The sequence below is a fragment of the Eptesicus fuscus genome, chromosome 6, assembly GCF_027574615.1.
Source record: "Eptesicus fuscus isolate TK198812 chromosome 6, DD_ASM_mEF_20220401, whole genome shotgun sequence".
Lineage (NCBI taxonomy): Eukaryota > Metazoa > Chordata > Mammalia > Chiroptera > Vespertilionidae > Eptesicus > Eptesicus fuscus.
This window is the reverse complement of record NC_072478.1, coordinates 64769540-64787810: the sequence shown is the minus strand read 5'-3', so window position 1 is coordinate 64787810 and position 18271 is coordinate 64769540.

Here is an 18271-nt window from a genome sequence, read left to right as displayed (position 1 = left end):
CTCCGAGGCCGGCCGACAGCCATTTGTGTTGGGGTTATAATTGAAACTTTGTTGCCTTAAGCGGGTGGGCCTGGCCAGGGTATGCGAAAAGTTTTGCTTCCCCTGTTGCCGGCAGCAACCCTGGCCTGCTCTCTCAAGCTCCATTCTGCTGCCATTTGTTTGAATTTGTTTACCTTCTATGATTGAAACTTTGTATCTTGAGTGGAGGCTTAGGCCTGGCTAGGGCAGGCGGAAAGCTTGGCTTCCTCTGTTACCTAGGAAACCTTGCTCTCTGTGGCTGTAGCCATCTTGGTTTGGGTTAATTTGCATACTCGCTCTGATTGGATGATGGGCGTGGCTTGTGGGCGTGGCTTGTGGGCGTGTCGGAGGTATGGTCAATTTGCATATTTGTCTATTATTAGAGAGGATTACTAGTTTAATATATCTGTATCCATGATGACTGATAAAACAAATTCATCATTGTATACTGTCCTGATGGGGCACAAAATGGAGATATGGTCTGAATGGAGTGGGCTACCTCTGCCCTGCTCCTGGGACCTGTCCATTTCTACCACCCTGTTCACCTGATAGTATTGTGCAATCTGGATGTATTAAACAGTATTAGACCAGGATAGAGATTACAGACTGACCTGTTCTATGCAGAGTTGTATGACCACTTTCCAGTGATACTATTCTTCTTCTCTTGGTCCCTCCTTTCATCTCTACCATGCTCTTCATACACTCTTCATTGTCTATTGTCTTCTCCTCAAAATGCCTTTCTTTAGGCCTCAGATCAGAGCAAAAGGCCACTGCCACCTGGGGGCGGGCACAGGGTGCTTAGTTTCTCCTGTTACAATACCATTCTGAATTTTTTATCAGACCCTGCTTCTTACCTGTGTTAGCATCATTGAGAAAAGTGCCTTTGAGAGTCACAATAATGCTCTCCTCAGGGCCCCCATGCTCTGTCTTAAGGTGAAGCTATTTTATAAAGAAATCCTTTCAATTCTTCATTTACAAAACCATCTATTAAATGGAGCTCAGACCTTTTTTTATTTGAATTCAATTCTATAATAAAGAAAGTTAGTTTCATTTTTTAAAAGTGGAGAGTAAGTCCCAATGGGAAAAATTGTCTCATTTGGTTGAAGACAGATAAATAATAAAGAGAGAAAAAGATAACTGGATTGTGAACATTTGACTGCATGGAGAAGATAATTTCAGCTCGAGAGCTGTCAGCACAGAGCAGAGGAATGATAAAATAGGACCAGAGGTACTCCAGGCAAAGTCAGTTTTGAATGAGCATCTAATAATACTGAACAACCTGTGGACATTTGGAGAACATTAAGAAGACAGTCACTAAAAGCATCTTTCTTTATACTTTGTGTTCTGTGGAATCTGATTATGTTACTAAATCACAGTAATTTATATGGATGCTAACATTTTCTTCATGCATCACTTAAATGATACAAAATATTTAAATAGACCAAATGACTGGAAAGAGATCCACAAATGCAAATAATTGTTTTTATGTTGTATGAAATTTATATACAAACAAATAATTTTACATGTAAATGATATGATGTCATACATACTTTTAAAGTCTTTGTTTTTATTTTCTTTTTCAATCATCTCCCTCTCTCTTTCCTTCTCACCCACATCACTTCTTCCCATAAACATGTCAACAAGATATTGTGTATTTGTAACGTGTACTTGTAACATCATAGTTTTCCTTGTAAGATTTTTATTGTTCACTTTTTACATTGAAGCTAAAATCCATCAATTCTTTTTCTTCCTTCATTGTCTAAGATAAAAATCCAGTTTTATTTTTCTCCAGATAGATAGAGCTAATATTAGTTTAATTCTATAGTCTGTTAACTATTTCACTTTTCACAGTGAATGAAATGGCCACCTTGGACAAATACCCAATTCTTATATTAACTAGGATCTATTTCTACTTATATTCCAGTGACCTGCTTTCTATTCCTCCTCCAATATCACTTTGAACTGATAATAATAGCACATTCATTTTCTATTGCTTCTCTATCAAATTACCAGAAGCTTGGTGAATTAAACAATTGAAATACATTATTTCTTTTTTTTTTTAAATATATTTTATTGACTTTTTACAGAGAGGAAAGGAGAGGGACAGAGAGCTAGAAACATCGATGAGAGAGAAACATCGACCAGCTGCCTCTTGCACACCCCCTACCGGGGATGTGCCTGCAACCAATGTACATGACCTTGACCAGAATCGAACCCGGGACCCCTCAGTTCGCAGACCGACGCTCTATCCACTGAGCCAAACCGGTTTCGGCAATATATTATTTCATAGTTCTATAGGGCGAAAGTCTGACATGGATCTCACTGGGGTAAAATCAAAGTGTTGGCAGGGCTGTGTTTCTTTCTGGAGGCCCCGGGGGGTAATCTGTGTCCTTGACTTTCCTGCTTCTTGAAGCTGCCTACTTTCCTTGGCTCATTCAATTCTTTCCTGTATCTCCAAGCCAGCAGCAATGGCTCTCATCATTCTTACGCTGCCATCTCTCTGATTCTCTGAAGTCTGAAAGTTTCTCCACTCCATTTAAGAGATGATTTAAGGGGTTTATAATTAGATTTGGTCCACCTGGGAAGTCCAGGATAATCTCTCCATTTCAAGACTCTTAACTATAATTACACCTGCAAAATCCCTTTTGCCATGTAGTCAAACATATTCACCAGATCTGCAGATTAGGGCATGAACATCTGTGGGGGCCATTATTCTGCCTAATAAATGACTTGTGATAAGTTCTTATACCAGATAAGGCTAATATTTGACCTGCCCCCATCATTGGTCTTTTTTAAACTTGTCTTGCTATTGCTCAGAATTTATTCTTTACTTTATACTTTAGGAATGTTTAACAAATCTAGAAAAAATCAATTATAGTTTTAGAATTGCATGGAAACTTATCAAGATTTGCAGACAACATAAAACTCTGTTTATGTAGTTTTGACCCTGGTAATGATAAGCAGAGGGACCTTTTATTAGGATTCCAAGTCAATTAAGAAATAATAAAGAATGGGGAAAGTTTGTGTAACTATAATCTTAAATTTTCATTAAAATTCAGAGTACTTTTTTTTTTTTTTTTTTGTAAATCCTCGAGGTCTTTATACCATAATTTCTGGGGCAAAAGTGGATAATGGGACAATGCACACAAAACACTGTACAGCAAGCATGTCAAACTTTTGTCTTGTTTATTTGACCCATGCTAAGCCTTTGAGTTTGGCATGCTTGCTCTACAGTCTACATACTCTTTTTCAAAAAAAAAAAAAAAAATGAGCCTTGCTGATTTCATCCCACAGCTAGCTTTGTGTGTGTGTTGTTTATGTGAAGAATTAGATGGTATTTGACTTTCACTGAAAATTCTGTTCAACTATGAGGAGTACATTTATTTATTGATCGAAAAAGTTGGACTAAGGTGATATTCTTGCCAAGATTAGAAGAGGAAAAAAAGCTAGTCCAAAATAGGCTAGTAGTATTTGTACACACACACACACACACACACACACACACACACACACACACACACACACAATACATATTGAAGTGGGATCTTTTTAAATCCGGTTGACAAGAATCCAGAGCCAGGTTAGGAAGTATATTGGCTAACTCTTCTGTATGGCGTATGGCTGCAGACCCCCCTGGCGTCATCTATCTCTTCTTCCAGGCACAACTTCAGGGACTAACTCTGTGTGGGCTCTGACAGCTTGGTGCAGGTGCAGCCTGGTTTCAAGCTTGTATCTCTCAGTGGCATTTGTGCACCTTCCAACTTCAGGGGAATTAACACTTTGTGGGGAAAGGGAGCTGCTAACTGTTTCCCCTCACTCACCTCAGTCGTCCTCTTTGATGAGAGTCCTCCAGGCTACTCCATGGCCCTTTAATGCTCTCATCTTCTTTACACCTGACACATCTTCTGGGATAAAACTTTTGGATTTTTACCAGGGCATTGTTGCCTAAATATGACTTGCTATGCATTCTGAGGCTTGCATTAATCAAAATCACTTAGGGCAATGTCTTCTATTTAGGCATTGTGAGACTTACCTCTTAACATTTTTCTAGAACATACTGCCTAAGGGAAGAGTCTCCTAGAGGTCTGCCTGCCCCCTGAAAATTCACCAAAATGTTTACAAGACAGCTTGTACAGAAAGCTAACTGAAAGGTTTATGGGAATGCATTTCAAAGCCCACAGGAGATGAGTTACACATTTCTGAACCTTTTAAAAACAAAATCCTGAGAGTTTATGGATTCTAAACTAAGCTCCCAAGATATGTACTGTAAAACCAATATGTAAAATGTTATCCAGTACTTGGTCTTCATAAGTGTTATTTTCTCTCATGTAAAACTCCTGATGTCAAATATAGTCTTCCAGAGTCTCTTATCATTATTTGCCTCCTGGTAGATGTAATTTCCTCAGGTTTCTGAAACATTTCTAACCACTAAGTGAAGTCTTTAGGTGCGTCTTCCCTTAGGACATAATCAGGCCATTGAATGCACTACAAGTTACTGCTTTAAACCATTTCCTCTGAGCCAACAGCATGACTGCCTTGCAGAGCACTTACCTGAGAGTGTCTCAGCACTCATTATTCATGAAACGCTGAGCACATGTGTATTTAATGTGGATTCCATTTTTTTTTTTTTTTGCATCTGGAAAAAAAAAACCAAATATCCAGAATCATTTTGTTATTCCTAGCATTTGTAGATAGTTTAACTTCTAAAGTAAAGTTGCATAATTACTTATCATCATGGTCTGCCAACTATTGCTGTGTATTCACAAGGAGACATTTTATAGGCATTAATTGGGTTTCAGAGATTTGCTTAGACATGCCCTCAAGGAGCTCACAGTCTCATGAAGGAGTTTACAGTCTATGAAATTGCCTTTTTCAATTGCCTGGAAACATGAGGTTATTTGATTTCTAATTCCTCCATTTAATTTAGGCTTAAAATACATCAAAAGAAGAAAATAAGATCTTTAGGATATTTGGAAATTTAGAAAAATTGTAGCTTGTATAAAGTAAGTCATTTGAAGTTTTTGACAAGATGAAAAGTCTAATTCCAAGTAGGTTTTGGACAATGCTCAATGTTTCAAGAGTTCTACATTGCTTGTTTTTGGGGAGTGGGATTTAACATACAAATATAAATTACTTTTTGCATTAATGATTTCTACACATGCACCTACTTGTTCAGTTATGTAGCAAATATTTAACCTGCTTCCATTATGGACCAGATATTTTGAAAAAGGCCAAGGATACAAGAGTGAACAAGGCAGAAGTCCCTACTTTCGTGGAGCTTACATTCTATTGGTGGAAAATCACAATAAATAGGTAAACAAACATAAAAAATAATTCTAACTTATGTAAAGCAAGTAAAAGGGTGATGTGTTAGGAAGTATATGTGGCCATATTTTAGATCAGGTGTTTGGGAGTTCTTTAGGGAGGTGACATTGAAGCTGCAAAAGATAGGTAAGTCAGAAAGAGGAAGGCAGCATCCTGAGGAAACATTTCAGGAGAGGCAGGAGTATACCAAGTGACTTGTGGGACTTCTCCAACCTGCAGTGCAGGTGGTGGGGTGGGATCAGTGTTTAGAAATGATGCTGGGCATGGAAGCAGAGGCCACATCATGCAGCACCTGGAGGCCATGGTGAGGAGTTTTCATTTTATTTCAGTGCAGTGTAAAGCCAATGAAGAATTCTGAATAGAATTGGACCAGTGTAAATATCTGTTTTAAAAGCATGAAGGTAGCAAATATAAGTTTTGAGAAGATTGCTGTGATAGGTCAATACTTGACCAATAGCAGAAAGATCAATGGGTAATGAAACCAGTTGGGATCAAGTGGCTCTGGGGACATGGACCCAGTCTGGAGGAAAGTCCTAAAGAAATACTGGAAAGGATGCTCAAACCCTATTCTTGAACCAAGGAGAAGCTGATGGGGTATCATTTAGTTGATTAAAGCTTTTGCATCTGAGATGAAGAAAATTAATTATTGGTAAAATAGAAAAACTGAGAAAGAGAAATTTTTTAAAAGACTAGTTATAAAAAGAGTGCACACCAAGTTGGCCTGTGAGTGAAGTAGGGTAATACTAAGAAAAGCCAAGTTCACTTGAGAGGGGTGAAAGACAACAAAATGATGCTTATCATTGCATTGCCTTATGATATCTCTTTCAACCAAATTGTGTGAAAGAATTGAAAATATAATGTAAAGAATCCTACATAATAATAGACAGATATGCAAATTGACCATACCTGTGACACACCAACAAGCCATGCCCACCACCCAATCAGAGCGAGTATGCAAATTAACCCAACCAAGATGGCTACAGCCACAGAGAGCAAGGTTTCCTAGGTAACAGAGGAAGCCAAGCTTTCCACCTGCCCTTGCCAGGCCTAAGCCTCCACTCAAGCAACAAAGTTTCAATTATAGAAGGTAAACAAATTCAAACACAAATGGCGGCAGAATGGAGCTTGAGAGAGCAGGCCAGGGTTGCCCCCGGCAACAGGGGAAGCAAAGCTTTCCACACACCCTGGCCGGGCCCACCCGCTTAAGGCAACAAAGTTCCAATTATAACCCCAACACAAATGGCTGCCAGCCTCGGAGGGAGCCCCAGGCTTGGCTCTCCAGGCTACAAAGTTTCAATTTTAGAAGGAAAATAAATTCCAGTCTCACTGGGCAGGGCCTCCGCTTGGGTTGCCAGGGGGCATGGCCAGCCTGCAAACCACCACAGGCCCCTTGCTCAGGCCGCCCCATACCCCAAGGGAACCCCACCCTGATCAGGCACACCCTTCAGGGCAAACCAGCTGGCCCCCACCCCTGTACCAGGCCTCTATCCTATCTAATAAAAGAGTAATATGCAGATTGATCATCACTGCAACACACAATATAGCTGCCCCCATATGGTCAAAGATCCTGCCCCAATGTGGACACAAGATGGCCACCACATGATGGCCAGCAGGAGAGGGCAGTTGGGAGGCACCCAGCCTGCAAGGGAGGGCAGTTGAGAAGGACCAAGCCTGCAAGGGAGGGCAGTTGAAAGGGACCAGGCCTGCAGGGGAGGGCAGTTGGAGGTGATCAACCCTGCAGGAGAGAGCAGTTAGGGGTGACCAGGCCGGCAGAGGAGGGAAGTTGGGGGCAAACAGGCTGGCAGCAGAGTGGTTAGGGGGTGATCAGGCTGCAGGCAGAAGCGGTTAGGGGCAATCAGGAAGGCAGGCAGGCAAGCAGTTGGGAGCCAGCAGTCCCAGATTGGAGAGGGTACAGGCTGGGCTGAGGGACAACCCCCCTCCATGCACGAATTTCATGCACCGGGCCTCTAGTGTGTAGAATAAAAGGGAGAGTTCATACTCCATTCCCAAGCTTGCAGTCTAGAACTCTGGGGTTGTAGGATTGCATGAACCATGCAAACTCCTGTGTAAAGATACCCCTGAAATGTGTGGGGTTTTTTTTTTGTTGTTGTTGTTTTTATAGATACACTGGCCTAAAAAGGAGGCTGTTGTAGTGATTTGTTTATCTGTATCAAAACCCATCAAAATCAAAATCCATCAAAATCATTTATTGTCTCTTCAAGTAACAAGCAAACAAGTGAAGGCAAGAAAACCAATGCCTGGAAATGCAGGCCCTGAGAGGCAATGAAGAAAATGTAAAGAAGAAAAAAAAAAAAAAAAGAAATTGTTCCAAGATAGTAAAATTGAAAATTAATGCAGAAAAACATAGACACATCCCAGATGTAGGAAGATCTAGGCAAGTGATTATGCAAATGAAGTGAAAGGGGTTAAGGGTTGAAGTTTCTTACAAGTGAAAATGCCCAAAGGAATTATCTATGTCAGGCTGAGGTTCATTACTAGAAAATGATTAGAATCAATGCTACAAAATCAAGCAGTACCCTAATGGAGAATCTGGCTTATGAAAAACAATAACAGGATTAATGAAGGGGCTTTAACCTTTAAGTTCAATACATATTTAATTCTGTTTGTCTGAGCAAAACTTAAATATAAGGGAAGACACTTACTGTTAAAGCCATGTAAAGTGCAATGATTATTATGCTAATAAGACTGGATAAGTAAAATCTCTTGCTTTATAAATGTCATAGATTAAAAATGGATCATACTAATAACTAGAGCAATGACAATTTCATGATTTTAGCACAAATCATTTTACTCTAGCTTTGTCTTTTTTAATTTAGTAATTTTATTTTTAATTATGGGGATCATAATTATTTGAATTTTACAAAATTATTCACGTGTACTGCAGTTTGAAGCTTTATATTTAAAATACATGAATCTTTTCATAATGCCAGTTGAAGGTTTTTCTAAAGGAATGAACAGCTTAAAATTACATAAGAGCACTTTAAAAGAGAACAGTTTGCTTTAACAGTTGCTGCTTTTGGTGTTCTAGCTTGAAATAAAGGCTGTTCATGCATAAGTGGCTCTCATATTTTGAATCAATTATCTTTGCAATTAGTGAACTTTTTAGTTACTCTCAAGTCTGAAATGTTCCGATTAAATAAAAGAATTGAACTCATTTATGACCTTTAACATAAATATTGTGTATTTCTAAGGTTTCACAGATAATCTTTGAAAGTAATTCAATTTTGTAAGTAAACTGGTTCAGAGAGTTGAGTTGTTTGTGTAGTATTTTGGGGGAGATGAATATTTTATAGTAAATAAAAATCCTCCTAATTTTACTACCTAAATATTTCACAAATCATCTCCACTTTCTCACACTCCCTTCATCTATATTTCAGCTTTCCTCATGTAAAGCCCTGGTCATTCTTCACATGCTAAGCCTCTGCTTTCAGTTTCTCTGGTCCATATTTATTTGCCTATGTGTTACTTACTTGTCCATTAATATCCAACAGGGTTATAACTTCGTCCAGTATGCCTTCCTAAACTATCTTTCCTTTTTTGTGTATATTTCCACCAATGAAATCCTATTTTGATCATGTTACCCAAGCTTCAGAGAAAGTTAAGATTGGCTTAACTTTAATATAAGGTTTGATCAGCTATACCATGCCAATGATTATTTTAGAAGAGACATGTGATGCCTTGTGGCCAAAGAAACTTGAAGAAAAGCCTCCTGGGGACTCTCTAAGGGAACGTGTTTTTGGATAGGGAGAGAGAATGAATAGAAAAGAACTACCCTTTTTCGAATGCCAGGCTTATCATGTCTAGATGTGATTACTGGATCTGCTGTAGGATGAAACCAACTTAGAGAAGGAAATTGCTGAAAGAATCACAAAGAAGCTGAGCTGGTGTTTTAGTCTTTATAGCCTGGAGCCTCCTCTACTGATAAGCTTCTTGTCATTTGACATAGTCAATCTCCTTTCTATTTAAGCCATTTTGAGTTATTTAAATCACTTCCAACTGCTATACATAGAACCGAGTACAGCTGAAATAGGTGAAATTCCTGAAGACAGAATTTGGGACATGGAATATGTTTTGCTTCCTTTTCTATAAACCACTGTCCGTACTCCCACCAAAAAAGACAGTTACAGGTAAAGAGAGTATAATAGATTTGGTGGAAGTCTACCCAAGTAAGAGAGGAATGCATCAGTGGAGGTTGTGGGTAACTGAAAAAGAAAAGAAAAAAAGAAAAAAAGTGGTCTTTTTCCTATTTCCTGATTTTTTAAAATGTGACTTGGAAAAATGAGTGTATTAGTTTTCTAGTGCTGTTAACAAATTACCACACACTTAATGGCTTAAAACAACACATGTTTATTATCTCATTTCTGTGGGCCAAAATTCTGGGCATGGCTCGCCTGGCCTTCTGGCCAGGATCTCCCAAGGCTACAGTAAGGTGCTGGGCAGATCTGTGTTTTCATCTGGAGTCTCACTGGGCAGAATCTGTTTCCAAACTTACTCAGGTTGTTGGCACATTCATTTTCATGTGGCTCTGTGACTGATGGCGCTGACTTCTCTCTGGCTGTTGCTGGAGGCTGCCCTCAGGTGCTGCAGGTGACATGCAGTTTCCTGCCACATGGCCCATTTTTTTGGGTAGTTCACATAGGAGCAGCTTACTTCTTCAAGGCCAGCAAGTGAGTCTTGTGTGGATTAGTGAGACAGAGTCTTATAAACATGTCATAACCTTGAGGGCATTACACTAACTGAAACCAGCCAGAGAGAAAGACAAATACAACACGTGGAATCTGAAAAAAAAAAAAAAAAAAAAAAAAAAAGGCAAATTCATAGAAACAGAGAGTAGAAAAATGATTGACAGGTAGGGTGGGGAAAATGCAGAGAAGTTGATAAAATGATAAAGCTTTCAACTATAAGATGAATAAGGTCTAAGGGTCTAATGTGTAATGTGGTGATTATAATTTATAATACTGTATTATAAAATTGGCATTTTCTAAGAGGGGAGAACTTAAATGTTCTCACAATGAACCAAGGAATAAGTATATAAGGTGATGGATATGATAATTAACTAGATGGGGATTCTTTCACAATGTATATACATAATCAATAAATCACAATTTATACATTAAATAACTTCCAATTATATTTATTATTTTTAAGTATATTTTTATTGATTTCAGAGAGGATGGGAAAGGGAGATAGAAACATCAATGAAGATTATCATTGATCGGTTGCCTCCTGCACACCTCCTACTGGGGATCAAGCCTGCTACCTGTGTATGTGCCCTGACTGGGAATTGAACCGTGACTTCCTGGTTCATAAGTCGATGCTCAACTACTGAGCCACACCAATTAGTCTCCAGTTTTATTTCTAAATTAACATCAGTGAAGCTGAAAATACCATAAACTAATCATGAGACTTTGGGCATAGTCTTTGAGAAGCAAGTTACTGGTCTCACCCATTCTCAAGAAGAGGGAATTGTTCAGGGTGTAACATCTTATAATTCTGTCTGTTATCATGAGAAAAACCAGCAGATTAGTGACTAGTATTTATACTACTGGCTGGAATCAAATTGGATGTCATTTGGTAGCATTGGGAACTAGATTAGAGTAATGGGGTGAAAACTGCTTTATGTGACTACTAGAGGCCCAGTGCATGAAATTTGTGCATGGGGGGGGGGGGGCATGTCCCTCAGCCCAGCCTGCACACTCTCCAATCTGGGACCCATCGAGGGATGTCCAACTTCCTGTTTAGGCCGGATCCCACCGGGATCATGGGATTGGGCCTAAACGGGCAGTTGGGCATCCCTCTCACAATCCAGGACTGCTGGCTCCCAACTGCTTGCCTGCCTGCCTGCCTGATTGCCCTAACTGCTTCTGCCTGCCAGCCTGATCACTCCCTAACCACTCCCCTGCCAGCCTTATCAATGCCTAACTGCTCTCCTGCCAGCCCGATTGCCCCAACTGCCTTCCCCTGCTGGCCTGGTCACCCCCAACTGCCCTCCCCTGCAGGCCTGGTTGCCCCCAACTGTCCTCCCCTGCAGGCCTGGTCACCCCCAACTGCCCTCCTCTGCTGGCCTAGTCACCCCTAACTGCCCTCCCCTGCAGGCCTGATCACCTCCAACTGCCTTCCCCTGCTGTCCTGATTGCCCACAACTGCCCTCCCCTCCTGGCCATCTTGAGGCAACCATCTTGTGTTGGAGTGATGGTCAATTTGCATATTACCTCTTTATTATATAGGATTCCTTACTTACATTGCACAATTTCACTAATAAAAGTAATAACAAAAAACTGTGCCTTAGGGGAAAAGTTGAATGCAATAATAATGAATCATTTCAGTAATATTTATATTTTATAAATATGTATTTATATCTATCAAAAAATTCAAAGAAAACAGCTCCATCTCTAAAATTTCTGAAAGATGAACTTTGCTGTTGTGCTGACCTAATTCTGTCTCCTTTAGCCTCTTTCCCTAGTAAAACATTTATTTATAACTTGATATTCAATGAGAAAACTTCTTTCTATTGAGACTTTGATGTTATAGCAAAGAGAATATTTTGAAAAGGTTGCGAGGGAGACAAACTACAAAGCAAACTGTGGACCTAACACCACTTTATCTGTACCATTCAGAAACAGTTTGTAAATGGTGGAGAGAATCTATAGAAGCAGTTTCTAGTACTTTCCACTAACCATTTTATCTAGCAATAAGCCCATGTTAACTAACAGACCTTAATATTAAACATTTATAGGTATCATATCTAAGAGAATCAGAGTGAACCCAACATATGCAGAATATTTTTCTTTGTTTTAAAAAATTTATCTTTATTGTTGGAAGAATTGTAGATATTCCCTTTTTCCCCACTGACCCTGTCCACGTCCACTCTGCACCCCGCCACCGGCCCCCAGGCATTCACTGCACTATTGCTCATGTCATGGGTTATGCTTATATGCATGTAAGTTCTTTGGCTAATCTCTCCCCATCCCCACCCCCTTCCCTCTGAGATTCCTCAGAATGTGTGTGTGTTTTTTTTTAAGATTATTTATTGATTTTTTTTATTTTTTTTTTTGAGGGAGAGAGAGAAATATCAGTGTGAGAGTGATCATGAGCTGCTTCCTGCACACCTACCACTGGGGATGGAGTCCACAACTTGAGCATGTGCCCTCCTGATTGGGAATCGAACGGGCAACCCTTCAGTGCAGGGGACTATGCCCAACGAATTGAGCCGCACAGGCCAGGGCTCCAAATGCAGAATATTATTGAATATAATCTTTTCCCTCAAGTGTGGACCAGCTTTTTATTTCCACAATAAGTTATCTTTGTTAAATGGTCTTTGAGAAACGGTGATTATCCCAAGGTTAGTAAAAAAAAGTAATAAAACCAAGAAACAAAGCAAAACAACATCAACAAAAATTAGGTAATACTTTTTAAGCCTGAGCTCCAATTTTGTGCTGGAAACTCTGGGATCTATTAAGAAAGCTGTGTGTAATTTTATCTAGCCTTCATCTAAACTCTATAAGGTAGGTTCTAGTCCCATCCCAATATTTGCATGAATAAATACAAGAGAATAGGATAACCCACCCTAAGAAACATATTATTGTCATATTCCAGTAGAACCCGGGCAATCTTTTCTCTAAAGATCTTGAGCTGAACTACTGTGCAACTGTGCTTTTAAAGAACGGAGATAATCTTGCCTGATATCCACTGTGTAAAAGGGACAAATTAATATAAATATGAGGGCATCTGTTCCTTTAGCTGGTAGATGAAACTCTTTAGTAACTTGGAATATTTTATATATATAGATCATCAGGGATATATTGTTTATAATCCTGAAATGTATTAAAGGACTCAGGAAAATGTACATCAGGAATTTTTCTGTTTCTGTATTAATGGAGATCTTGTGATCCTTATGCTTATGTTGATGGAAAGGGATGCTAATGATGCAGATTGATGAATAATGAAGAGGATAGTTAGTGTTAAATGGACTAATTTAGATTATACTTTTGAAGGTTTCCCTGGCTTATAATTGGGCTTGTGCATTGGCTAGTGCTATGGAGTGAAAGAAAGATATCATGAAACAAACAAACAAACAAAAAAACAAAACAAAAAAAAAACTCTGTGAGCCGTTTTCTCTCCCTCGTCTATATTTTTGAAAGATTAATCATATGCCAATTAAGAGGGACTCTTATCAACAGTAGTAAAGTACATATTTCCAAAACTGAAGTTGAATAGGAAAATCCTCCAAAGAAAGTATTCTGTATGGTTTAGAGTAGCAATTTTCAACCAGTGTGCCACAAGAATTTTTAAAACATGGAATACCTGACCACTTAGGAGCACTGACCTCTTTTGCCTTAGTTTATCAAATAAAAATAAAAAAAAGACTACAATCAATGCAATAATAGCTGGTGTGAATGAATCAAAATTATACTACTTTTTTGTTAGGTTGGCAAAAATATGATATACTTTTTTGGTATGCTGCAGAATTTTAGTACTAATTAATTTACCTGTGCCATAAGATAAAAAAAAGTTTGAAAATTGCTGGTTTAGAATAAACTTCCTTTTGGGTAAATTTTTTTACTTTTTATTGGATTGCTTTGTCATAATGTAGACACAGTTTACAAGTGAAAATGAAAATGCATCGAGTGACCTCTGAAGGGTGTTGGGAAAATGCACTACCATTTTGTAAATGGCTTTCAATATGAAATGTGATAGGTATTTTGGAATTGTCCAAAAAGCAATCTTGAAGCTTTAAGCAAGGTTAAAAAAATGTCCAAACTATTTGAGGGTGTCCCCCAAACTGTAGGAAACTGACAGTTTCTATACAGTTTTGCTGGCTAGAAAAAAAAGTCAATGCAAATAAGGAAATTTTCCCATTAGTAGTAGAGACATTTAAGGACATAGGGTGAGGGATATATATATTTATGGCTACTCAAGGACATGTACTGAATCTTTATACTCAATTTTAACTATTTTCTATTTATTTTCAAAATCTTTGTAACTGACCTTGTTTTGTTAATAAATCTAAATTTAAGAATTAGGCTATTTGATTACTGAAAGATGGCCTTTAAGTTTTCATATGCAAAAGGAACTTATTTAAACAGGCTAAACAGTGCAAATTGTTCTTTAATGTATGTTATGTTGATGAATCTATTAGAAAGGGCTGGCAAAGTAGGTTTATATTTAATGGTATTTTTTCATCCATGGCCATTTACTGTTGACAACTAAAGGTGTTGCCTGTTTGGGTTGAAGGGGGGTAAAATAAACATTGTCAATTTTACTTCCCTAAACTAAGTACCAAAGTGCTGCCTCCTCACAAGGCTATTTGTTATGTAATTGGTGGCACTGGTTTATCACGGTTTCTCTCTTAACTCAAATAAATCTATTTCAGCTTCTGAATAAATATAATCCTTCCTCCTTTAATATGAGAAAGAAAAACAGTCTTTTAAGGACAGGCTCAGTATTTTTCCTTTGGTGTTGAAAATGTACAATTATTGGAATAAACAAAGGCATGAACAATATCAGTTGATTAAGTGAGTTTCCCTTTTTAAGTTATGGAATCTGTCTCTATTGAGGGACATCTGAGAGAAATAAATAGCTTTTGAATAAAAGAAAAGCAAATTCTCTCTCATGACATAATTAGGTCAGTGGAGATTTACTCTTTGTTTTGGAGATCCTATGGATTCTGGGGTACATTGATCATTATGGAAAATTTGTCTTGAGCTAATAGAAATAGACATCTATTTTTTATATTGAGAATAATTTCAAGCCATATTTTAACTTTATGAATGGTAATTAAACAAATTAGTCTGCATATACTAACAGTTACACAGTCTCATCAAGAAAAGTTGCATTTATTAACAACCAATTGTTGTATTTCTCAATTTTCTTCTTCAATACCTAGTGTCAGAATCAAAGGAATTTCAGTATAACTGAGTGTGTGTATTTTAAAAAGAAAATGCTTTGCCTAAAGTTTATTTCATAAAAGTAACCTTTGTTCTTTCTACTTCTCTCTTTGAGATCTTAATAATTCTATATTATTTATATTCAATATTTTCTAATTAATTTACTGCTTCATAATTTCTGGACTTCCTTAATTCCTAGTTTTCTACTGCTTTACTAATATGTTTCAGCCACTCACAAGCATGGTTCCTCCCCAGGTTTGTCAGTATTGAACGTGGATTTATGTACTTGACCTCAAACTGAAATCCTCAAGATGGAACCAGACTTACTGCATTATAGGAGCAGAGAGAGAGAGTAAGTGTGGCTAAAGCTTAGTGAGCCAAGGGTAGAGTGTCAAAGAGCTTTGCAATGTAGATAGAGCTGAGGTCAAGTGACATATTTTGAGTCTTAATTAGCAGTATTTTAGGCAAATAGGTGGCATGCCATCATTTGTGCTTTTGTAAGATGACTCTGAGTTCGGATATAGAGAATGGACTACAAGCTAATAAAAAAGCTAGGAGGCTTTAGAGGCAGCCCAATTGCTAGTGATTGTGGCTTGGCTTAGAGTGGTTATCATGGAGATGAATTTGCATATATTTTGGAGTTAGGGTTAACAGGCTTTAATTATCGATGAGGAAGAACTTGTGGAATGCACTCAGTGATGGTGACTTTAACTGAGATGAGGAAGAAGAGGGAAGCAAAGAATATGGGTATTAAGCATTAAATTTTTAGATGATAATTAGCTATGAATAACTTATTACTATGTAGGCAGTTGACTGTTTGGGTCTGGGACACAGTGGAATGTTCAGGCATAGGAAGGAGGGAAGTGTGGTGTTATGAAAACCAAAAGAACAATATTTCCTATGATTCCAATGTGCTGGTAACAAGTCAAGTAACTTAAGTGGAGACATCCTATCTAATAAAGAGGGAATATGCTAATTGACCCTTGTGCCATCACAAAGATAGTGGCACCCACAGCCAATAAGGAGGGAATATGCTAATTTACTGCCCTGCCCTCAAAGATGGCGGTGCCCACAGCCACAAGATGGTGGTGCCCAGTCCCCTCAGCCCCACTGCGGCGGCAGGTGCGCGCCAAGGCTGGGCCCACCCCCAGGCAGGCCTGGCCGCTCTGCACGCCTGCCTCCAGAGCCCCCCAGTCCCCTCAGCTCCCCAGCCTCCCAGGGCCGGCCTAAGGAGCAGGCAAGCCTCAGATGGTGACTGCTCAGCCACCCAGGGCTAGCCCGAGGCACAGGCAAGCCTCAGATGGTGGCTTCCCAGCCACCAAGGGCTGGCCTGAGGTGCAGGCAAGCCTTGGATGGTGGCTGCCCAGCCGCCCAGAGCCGCCCAAGGCTCAGGTAACCATGGCCAGCCGAGGCTTGCACTGCTGGCAGTAGCAAAAGCAGAGGTGTGATGGGGTGTCACCTTCCCCTGATCGCTGGATTGCCTCCCACCCCTGAGGGCTCCCAGACTGTGAGAGGGGGCAGGCCAGGCTGAGGGACCCCCCCCCCTCCAGTGCATGAATTTTCATGCACCGGGCCTTTAGTACTAGTATATTGGATCATTGTACTGAAGAACATAAAGGTGAAATGCTACTCTCCTGTTTCAGTATACTGTTGTCCAGAGATGCTTAATTGGAGTGAGTAAAGAAAGAAAGTAGAGATTATGGATTTTACACCAAAATGGCTCTGCATCAGCTCTCCCCTCAGCATTTCTTTTGCCCTGATTAATGCCCTATGGCTTATCATTTGAACCATTGAAATAATCTCGGGACTACTTCCTGCTTATGAAGGTTATGTCTCTCCTTTACAGAATGGCTCTTCATTGACTAGAGTCATCTTATTAAACATGGCAGACTATCAGATGTCCAGCGAATATTTGACAGTGTTCTATGAGTACAAAAAGATGAAACCTTTGTTCTTATACATTTTATGCATCTGAAATTTGAGAATAACTGTTTCTCATGGAAATTCTATTATACCCATAATAACTATTTAAGTTTTTAATAATGGACTATAAGTACTGTGCTGGACAGTTGGTCTAGGCTAGCATTCATTTAACAGGGAGTAATTTGTCTTGACTAAGGTATTTTCATATAAATTGTATTTCATTAATTAAATTTGCTACATTTGCATTTTTATTGTAACTGGGATTTTGCTTTATTGTATCCCCAGCTCACAGAAAGGATCAATAGCTTAAAAGTCACTCACCAGAGCATGAAGGTAGCTATAAAATAGGATCATAAATATTACAGCACAGAATAAGGTCATAAATATAAATATTGACTAGGACTCATGTTAAAATAAAGAATGTGCATTTGCTTGTTCTCAGAGCAAATCTTCTGAGCATGTAATGATTTCTAAAAGGCAGTAGCAAAAGAAAATTGCCAACAGAAATACCAAAGGAGGTCATCTTAGATTTGTTATGCTGGTAACCATTTATACCAAGTTTCAATGTCTCAAGTGTTTTGAACTTTGGCAAATGGTTGCATGGAGGCTTCACAGTTTATGTGTCAATTTAATACAAAGTGACCTCTGTGGTAACAACGATTGGATCTTACCTGCATGGAATGAAAATCACCATTTTCTATGGAAAATTAATTATTTACTTCAAATAGGAGAGAAGAAACAAAACTGAGTTATCAAAATTTATCATTCTAAATTTTAGTCTTTATAATAAAAAAAACAAAACTACAATTCCTCATTTGTCAAAAATACAAGTCATGCCATTTTTAAGAGTTTCACAAACCAGTTGATGATAAATATGATCATGTGAGGGAAAGCGGGACAAACAATGGAGAAAATAAACTTATCAGCTGACATCATATTTTTGCACAATATCATGAGCATGTGCTGTGGAGGCACTGTCACCACCCAGTATACATTGTTACCATCATCATATTGTTTGCCTGCCTGAACCAAAACTTGGCCTATCCACATGAGAAAGAACTACTCAGCATGTTTTATGTTGCTTATTATTTAAAAAA